Here is a 9,371-nt window from a genome sequence, read left to right as displayed (position 1 = left end):
TTATGAGATTTTTTTGCAAGATTTAGTTGATGTTATGAATGATGCAAAATCTTATAATTATGCCAAGGCTTTGATGAGTTTGTTTGGTTGATGATAGGTAAAGAGCAAGGAAGAAGAGAAGGAGAGGCCAACGTTGGAGCCAACGTTGGCCCATCAATGTCGAAGGCTAGTTTTAGGAGTAAGGCTTGGGTAGTAGGAGTAGGAGTAGGATAGAAGGCTCTAGTATAGAGCTTAGTTTAGAATTTCTTTTTCTTTTCTGCACTTTTACATTTCAGTTGTATTGAATTTTGTTCAGTTTATGCAATTTCAATTTCTACACTTCTCTTCTACAATTTTTCTTTCTGCAATTTTTCATTTCCGTTCACACTGAGATTTGTTTACTTTCAAGTAATTTACAATTACTGCAAGTGTCTTTAGAACGATGATCAATTAAACCCCCAATTCATTAGGGGAGGAGCTCTATTATAATTCACATGATTAAATGAACATCTTCTTATTTTCAATTCATCTGGATAGCTAAGAGATAACTTCTGTTTTGATTGAGATCCATTCACTCTAGAAGGGGGTGTGAATTTCCATATGAGCCTCGGAAGGGGAATCATGGAAATTAGAATTGAAACTTTGTTTCTCACAGCTCTCTTGATCAACACCATTCGGGAGGAATTGAGATCTTGAGAGTTTGTGTGGCTTATGGATGAGAAAAAATGCTTAACCTCTTCTCATGACAATTGGATCAAGGAATTGGCAAGATTGATTGTGATTAGAGATATTGGACTGCCAAGGAATTGGGATCCAATCAATTTTAATCCGCCATAGATCTATTCATATGATTGAAAAAGAAGTTAAGATCCATTTGATTCATGATGGATTATAATACCTCCAATCCCTGATAAATCTTTGTTTCTGTTATTGCTCATTTGTTTGCTCTAGTTTACTGCTTTCTTATCTTTCTGTTAATCCAATTCTCACTCAAATTATCACTGTCAGCTTAACTAAATTTACCACCTAACTAAAGTTGCTTGATCCATCAATCCCTGTGGGATCGACCTCACTCTGGTGAGTTGTTACTACTTGATGCGACCCGATTCACTTGCCGGTTAGTTTGTGTGAAAATATAATTTTCACCCATAAAATTTTTGGCACCGTTGTTGGGGATTGATATAGATCGACAATGATTAAGTGGGTGATAAGTCTAGATTAGGCATTTTCTTTGTTTTTTCCATTTAAAGCTCTTTTAATTTTCTATTTTCTCTTGATACTAAGGTGTTTGTGTTATTGCCTCACTAAGAAATTTTCATCCCTGATATGAGTAATTTCAGCTTTCATTGGTGATTGTGCTTTACAAAATTCAAATGGAGTTCACCTCATCTTTTGATCAAATAAATTTCATGGGAAATTACCCACCATTACAACATGATTCAAGTCATTATCATAATGGTGGCTGGGAATATCAACAAAACATGACAGATTATGAGCAATCCACCCAATGGGGATATGCTCTAGAGCCACAAAATGATAAAGCAAATCACCTGAGATATTGTCCAGAACCATAAAATGATTTGTGTCATTATCCTCATGGTGTCTGGGAATATCAACAAAAGTGTGAACAATCAAGTGAGAAAGGATATTTTCCACCACCACAGTATGATTTATGTCATGATCCTAATGGTGGGTGGGAATATTGATGAGCGGATAATTTATACGCTTTTTGGCATTGCTTTTACATAGTTTTTAGTATGATTTAGTTAGTTTTTAGTATATTTTTATTAGTTTTTAAGCAAAATTCACATTTCTGGACTTTACTATGAGTTTGTGTGTTTTTCTGTGATTTCAGGTATTTTCTGGCTGAAATCGAGGGACCTGAGCAAAAATCTGATTCAGAGGCTGACAAATGACTGCTAATGCTGTTGGATTCTGACCTCCCTGCACTCGAAATGGATTTTTTTTGGAGTTACAGAAGTCCAAATGGCACGCTCTCAATTGCGTTGGAAAGTACACATCCAGGGCTTTCCAGCAATATAAGATAGTTTATACTTTGCCTAAGTTTAGATGACGCAAACTGGCGTTTAACGCCAGATTTCTACCCTATTCTGGCATTAAACGCGAGAAACAAGTTGCAAAGCAGAGTCAAACGCCATAAACAAGTTACAAACTGGCATTTAACTCCAAGGAAGACCTCTACATGTGAAAGCTTCAATGCTCAGCCCAAACACACACCAAGTGGGTCCGGAAGTGGATTTTTGCATTATTTACTCATTTTTGTAACCCTAGTAACTAGTTTAGTATAAATAGAACTTTTTACTATTGTATTAGAGATCTTTGGATTATCTTTGGATTTCTTTTTGATCCTTTGATCACGTTTTGGAGGCTGGTCTATCGGCCATGCCTGGACTTTCATCACTTATGTATTTTCAATGGTGGAGTTTTTACACACCATAGATTAAGGTGTGTAGCTCTGCTGTTCCTCGTGTATTGATGCAAAGTTCTATTATTCTTCAATTCAATTCATGCTTTTTCTTATTCTAAGATATTCATTCGCACACAAGAACATGATAAATGTGATGATTATGTGACACTCATCACCATTCTTACTTATGAACGCGTGATTGACAACCACTTCCGTTCTACATGAAGACAAGCTTGAATGTATATCTCTTGGGTTTCTAATCAACGATTCACATCGACTCCCCTTTGACAATGGGGCATCTGAATCCGAGATTAGAATCTTTGTGGTATAGGCTAGAATTCATTGGCAGCATTCTTGAGATCCGGAAAGTCTAAACCTTGTTTGTGGTATTCCGAGTAGGATCTGGGAAGGGATGACTGTGACAAGCATCAAACTCGCGACTGTAGGGCGTGATGACAGACGCAAAAGGATAGTAAATCCTATTCCTACACGATCAAGAACCGACAGATGATTAGCCCTACGTAACCTGTAGCTGGACCATTTTAACTGAGAGGATGGACGGTAGCCATTGACAACGGTGATCCCCCTACATACAGCTTGCCATGGAAAGGAGTATGAAGGATTGGATAAAGGCAGTAGGAAAGCAGAGATTCAGAAGGAACAACGCATCTCCATACACTTATCTGAAATTCCCACCAATGATTTACATAAGTATCTCTATCTTTATTTTACATTTTATTTATCTTTTAATTATCAAAACTCCATAACCATTTTAATCCACCTGACTGAGATTTACAAGGTGACCATAGCTTGCTTCAAGCCGACAATCTCCGTGGGATCAACCCTTACTCACGTAAGGTTTATTACTTGGACGACCCAGTGCACTTGCTGATTAGTTGTGCGAAGTTGTGAAAAAGAGTTGAGATTACAATTGTGCATACCAAGTTGTTGGCGCCATTGTGTATCACAGTTTCGTGCAACAAGTTTTTGGCGCCGTTGCCGGGGATTGTTTGAGTTTGGACAACTAACGGTTCATCTTGTTGCTCTGATTAGGTAATTTTCTTCTTGTTTTAACCATTATTTTATTTTCAAAAAAGTTTTCAAAAAATTTTCAAAAAATTTTTTCTCTTCTTTTTCGTTTTTAAAAATTTTTTTTTTCGGAAAATTACAAAAAAAAATTAATAAAATCATAAAAACCAAAAATTTTTTTGTGTATCTTGTTTGAGTCTAGTGTCAATTTTTAAGTTTGGTGTCAATTGCATGTTTTTAAAATTAGTGCATTTTTCGAAAAATTCATGCATTGTATTCTTCATGATCTTCAAGTTGTTCTTGACAAGTCTTCTTGTTTGATCTTCATATTTTCTTGTTTTGTGTCTTTTCTTATTTTTCATATGCATTCTTGAATCCTTAGAGTTTAAACATTGAAAATCTCTAAGTTTGGTGTCTTGCATGTTTTCTTTTCTTGAAAATTTTTCAAAAATAAGTTCTTGATGTTCATCATGATCTTCAAAGTGTTCTTGGTGTTCATCTTGACATTCATAGTGTTCTTGCATGCATCATTTGTTTTAATCCAAAATTTTCATGTGTTGAGTCATTTTGTGGTTTTTCTCTCTCCTTAATAAAAATTCAAAAATAAAAAAATATCTTTCCTTATTGTACTCATAATTTTTGAAACCTTTGGGTTGACTTAGTCAAAATTTTTTTAAAATAAGTTGTTTCTTGTTAGTCAAATCAAGATTTCATTTTTAAAAATTTATCTTTTCAAAATCTTTTTCAAAATCAAATCTTTTCTTTTTCCTTTTATTAATTTCGAAAATTCTTTAAAATTAATTTTCAAAAATCTTTTTCTCAATTTTATCTTCTATTTTCGAAAATTATACTAACAATTAATGATTTGATTCAAAAATTTCATGTTTGTTACTTTCTTGTTAAGAAAGGTTAAATCTTTAAATTCTAGAATCATATCTTTTAGTTTCTTGTTAGTCAAGTAATCAATTTTAAAAATCAAATCTTTTTAATTTCCTTTTTCAAATCTTTTTCAAAATAAATTTCAATCATATCTTTTTAATCATATCTTTTCAAAATTGATTTTTAATCGTATCTTTTTAATCATATCTTTTTAATCATATCTTTTTCAAAATTGATTTTCAAATCTTTTTCAACTAACTAATTGATTTCTTTGTTTGTTTTTAATATTTCTTATCTTTTTCAAAACCACCTAACTACTTTTCTCCCTCTAATTTTCGAAAATTACCTTCCTATTTTTCAAAAATCTTTTTAATTAACTAATTGTTTTAACTTTTAATTTTATTCCTTTTCTTAATTTTCGAATTCTAACTTAAAATTAAAATAAAAATAAAAATATTTTTCTTCTCTTTTAGTTAATATTTAAATTTTCTCCTATTTCTCATCTCTTTCTATTTATTTATTCATTTACTAACACTTCTCTTCATCTTAAAATTCGAACCCTCTCTTCCTCTCTGTGTTCAAATTTTTCTCTTCTCCTTCTTCTATTCTTTTCTTCTTCTACTTACATAAGACTCTCTATACTGTGACATAGAGGATCCCTCTTCTTTTCTGTTCTCTTTTTTTTATATGAGCAGGAGCAAGGACAAGGACATTCATGTTGAAGCAGATCTTGAACCTGAAAGGACTCTGAAGAAGAAGCTAAGAGAAGCTAAAGCACAACAATCCAGAGAAAACCTTACAGAGAATCTCGAAAAAGAAAGAGACATGGCCGAAGCCAATAACAATGGTGGAGGTGCAAGGAAGATGCTTGGTGACTTTACTGCACCAAATTCTAACTTTCATGGAAGAAGAATCTCAATCCCTGCCATTGGAGCAAACAATTTTGAGCTAAAGCCTCAATTAGTTTTTCTGATGCAACAGAATTGCAAGTTTCATGGACTTCCATCAGAAGATCTTTTTCAGTTCTTAATTGAATTCTTGCAGATTTGTGATACTGTTAAGACTAATTGAGTTGATCCTGAGGTCTACAAGCTTATGCTTTTCCCTTTTGCTGTAAGAGACAGAGCAAGAATATGGTTGGACTCTCAACCTAAAGATAGCCTGAACTCTTGGGATAAGTTGGTCACGGCTTTCTTAGCCAAGTTCTTTCTTCCTCAAAAGCTGAACAAGCTTAGAGTGGATGTTCAAACCTTTAGACAGAAAGAAGGTGAATCCCTCTATGAAGCTTGGGAAAGATACAAGCAACTGACCAAAAAGTGTCCCTTTGACATGCTTTCAGAACGGACCATCCTGGATATACTCTATGATGGTCTGTCTGAATTATCTAAGATGTCATTGGACCATTCTGCAGGTGGATCCATTCACCTAAAGAAAACGCCTGCAGAAGCTAAGGAACTCATTGACATGGTTGCAAATAACCAGTTCATGTACACTTTTGAAAGGAATCCTGTGAGTAATGGGACGCCTCATAGGAAGGGAGTTCTTGAAATTGATGCTCTGAATGCCATATTGGCTCAAAACAAAATGTTGACTCAACAAGTTAATATGTTTTCTCAGAGTCTGAATAGATTGCAGAATGCATCCAACAGTACTAAAGAAGCATCTTTTGAAGAAGAAGCTTATGATCCTGAGAACCCTGCAATGGCAGAGGTGAATTACATGGGTGAAGCCTATAGAAACACCTATAATCCCTCATGGAGAAATCATCTAAATTTCTCATGGAAGGATCAACAAAAGCCTTAATAACGCTTTAGTAATGGTGGAAGAAACATGTTTAGCAATAGCAAGCGTTTTCCATCATCTTCTCAGCAACAGACAGAGAATTCTGAGCAGAGCCTCTCTAGCTTAGAAAACATAGTCTCTGATCTATCTAAGGCCACTCTAAATTTCATGAATGAAACAAGGTCCTCCATTAGAAATTTGGAGGCACAAGTGGGCCAGCTGAGTAAAAAAGTCACTGAAACTCCTCCTAGTACTCTCCCAAGCAATACAGAAGAGAACCCAAAAAGAGAGTGCAAGGCCATAACCTTGGTGTGGCCGAATGTACAGAGGAGGAGGAAGAGGACGTGAATCCCAGTGAGGAAGACCTCTTGGGACGTCCTCTGGACAAAAAGGAGTTCCCAATTGGGGAACCTAAGGAATCTGAGGCTCATATAGAGACCATAGAGATTCCATTGAACTTCCTTTTACCATTCATGAGCTCTGATGACTATTCCTCCTCTGAAGAGGATGAAGATATTACTGAAGAGCAAGTTACTAAATACCTTGGAGCAATCATGAAGCTGAATGCCAAGTTATTTGGTAATGAGACTTGGGTGGATGAACCCTCCTTGCTCACCAATGAACTGAATGACTTGGTTAGGCAGACATTACCTCAAAAGAAATAGGATCCTGGTAAATTCTTAATTCCCTGTACCATAGGCACCATGACCTTTGAGAAGGCTCTGTGTGACCTGGGGTCAGGTATAAACTTAATGCCACTCTCTGTAATGGAGAAATTGGGAATCTTTGAGGTACAAGCGGCCACATTCTCATTAGAGATGACAGACAAATCAATGAAAAAGGTTTATGGACAAGTAGAGGACATGCTAGTAAAGGTCAAAGGCCTTTACATCCCTCCTGATTTCATAATCCTAGACACTGGGAAGGATGAGGATGAATCCATCATCCTTGGAAGACCCTTCTTAGCCATAGCAAAAGCTGTGATTGATGTGGACAGAGGAGAGTTGGTCCTTCAACTGAATGAGGATTACCTTGTGTTTAAAACTCAAGGATCTCCCTCTGTGACCATGGAGAGGAAGCAAGAAAAGCTTCTCTCACTGCAGAGTCAACTAAAGCCCCCAAAGTCAAACTCTAAGTATGGTGTTGGGAGGTCCCAACATTGCTCTGAACATCTGTGAGGCTCCATGAGAGCTCACTGTTAAGCTATTGACATTAAAAAAGCGCTTATTGGGAGGCAACCCAATTTTATTTATCTATGTTATTTTCTTTTTTTAGGTTGATGATCATGTGGAGTCATAAAAATAACTAAAAAAATTTAAGAAAAATAAAAAACAGCATTAAAAACAGCACACCCTGGAGGAGAGACTTACTGGGGTTTAAACGCTAGTAAGGGTAGCAGAATGGGCGTTTAACGCCCAGTCTGGCACCATTCTGAGCGTTAAACGCCAGAAACAAGCACCAGACTGGTGTTAAATGCCAGAAACAGGCTACAATCTGGCGTTAAACGCCAGAAATAGGTTGCATCCTGGCGTTTAACACCAGAAACAAGCAACAGTTTGGCGTTAAACGCCAGGATTGCACAGCAAGGGTGTTTTGTATGCCTAATAGGATCTGGGATGATACATCCTTGACCCCTCAAGATCTGTGAACCCCACAGGATCCCCACCTACCATACCCCTCTCTCTCTCACTCACCAATCAAATCATGTCCTCTTCCCTATATTATCTTCACCAATCACCTCCATATCTTTTCCCCAAAAACCCCACCTACCTCACTTCAAAATTCAAACACTTTTCCCCCTCTTGGCCGAACCACCTATCTCCCTCCATCTCCTCCATTTTCTTCTTCTCCCCTTTCTTTCTTTCTTCTTTTGCTCGGGAACGAGCAAACATTTTAAGTTTGGTGTGGTAAAAGTATTGCTTTTTATTTTTCCATAACCATTTATGGCACCTAAGGCCAGAGAAACCTCTAGAAAGAGGAAAGGGAAGGCAAAAGCTTTCACCTCCGAGTCATGGGAGATGGAGAGATTCATCTCAAAGGTCCATCAAGACCACTTCTATGAAGTTGTGGCCAAGAAGAAGTGATCCCTGAGGTCCCTTTCATGCTCAAGAAAAATGAGTATCCGGAGATCTGACATGAGATCCGAAGAAGTGGTTGGGAAGTTCTTACCAACTCCATTCAAAAAGTTGGAATCTTAATGGTTCAAGAGTTCTATGCCAATGCATAGATCACTAGAAACCATGATCAAAATATGAACCGGAATCTGAAGAATTGGATTACAATGGTTCGGGGAAAATACTTAGATTTCAGTCCGAAAAATGTAAGGTTGGCGATCCACTTGCCAATAATGCAAGAAAACGCACGCCCCTACACTAGAAGGGTCAACTTTGATCAAAGGTTGGACCAAGTTCTCATGGACATATGTGTGGAAGAAGCTCAATGGAAAAGAGACTCAAGAGGCAATCCGGTTCAATAAGAAGACCGGACCATAAGCCTGTGGCTAGAGGATGGTTGGAGTTCATCCAATGTTCCATCATTCCTACTAGCAACCGATCTGAAGTGACTGTGGATCGGGCCATCATGATCCATAATATCATGATTGAGGAGGAAGTGGAAGTTCATGAGATCATACTTCTAGAACTCTACAAGGTGGCTGACAAGTCATCCACCTTGGCAAGGTTAGCCTTTCCTCATCTTATTTTTTACCTATGCAATTTGGCTGGGATTGACATAGAGGGAGACATCCTCATTGAAGAGGACAGGCCCATCATTAAGAAAAGGATGGAGCAAACAAGAGAGCTCATTCATGGACCTCAACAAGAGCATAAGGAGGATCCTCATTAAGAAATCCCTGAGATGCCTCGAGGGATGTAATTTCCTCCACACAACTATTGGGAACAACTCAACACCTCCTTGGAAGGCTTGAATTACAACATGGACCAACTAAGGGTAGAGCACCAAGAGCACTCCATCATTCTCTATGAGATTAGAGAAGATCAAAGAGCTATGAGGGAGGAGCAACAAAGGCAAGGAAGAGACATAGAGGAGCTTAGGCGTTCCATTGGTTCTTCAAGAGGAAGATGCCACCCTCACTAAGGTGGACTCATTCCTTAATCTCCTTGTCTATTTATTTTCTGTTTTCGGTTCTTGAGCTTCATGTTTGTCTATGTTTGTGTCTTCACCACATGATCATTAGTGTCTAGTGTCTATGTCTTAAAGCTATGAATAATTCCATGAATCCTTCGCCTCTCTTAAATGAAAAATGTGTTTAATT

The 9,371-nt window shown here is 37.1% G+C and overlaps 1 non-coding gene across 1 annotated transcript; it reads right to left on the bottom strand.

Moving 5' to 3' along the window:
- Nucleotides 1–5,542: 5,542 nt before the first annotated feature.
- LOC130942331 (small nucleolar RNA R71) lies at nucleotides 5,543–5,650 on the bottom strand. Its single transcript, XR_009070906.1, has one exon. It is a non-coding gene; the product is annotated as a small nucleolar RNA R71 (small nucleolar RNA).
- Nucleotides 5,651–9,371: the final 3,721 nt, after the last annotated feature.

This window comes from Arachis stenosperma, chromosome 7, assembly GCF_014773155.1.
Source record: "Arachis stenosperma cultivar V10309 chromosome 7, arast.V10309.gnm1.PFL2, whole genome shotgun sequence".
Taxonomy (NCBI): domain Eukaryota; kingdom Viridiplantae; phylum Streptophyta; class Magnoliopsida; order Fabales; family Fabaceae; genus Arachis; species Arachis stenosperma.
Note: the sequence above shows the minus strand (reverse complement) of the source record. Positions and strands in the feature narration are given on the sequence as shown.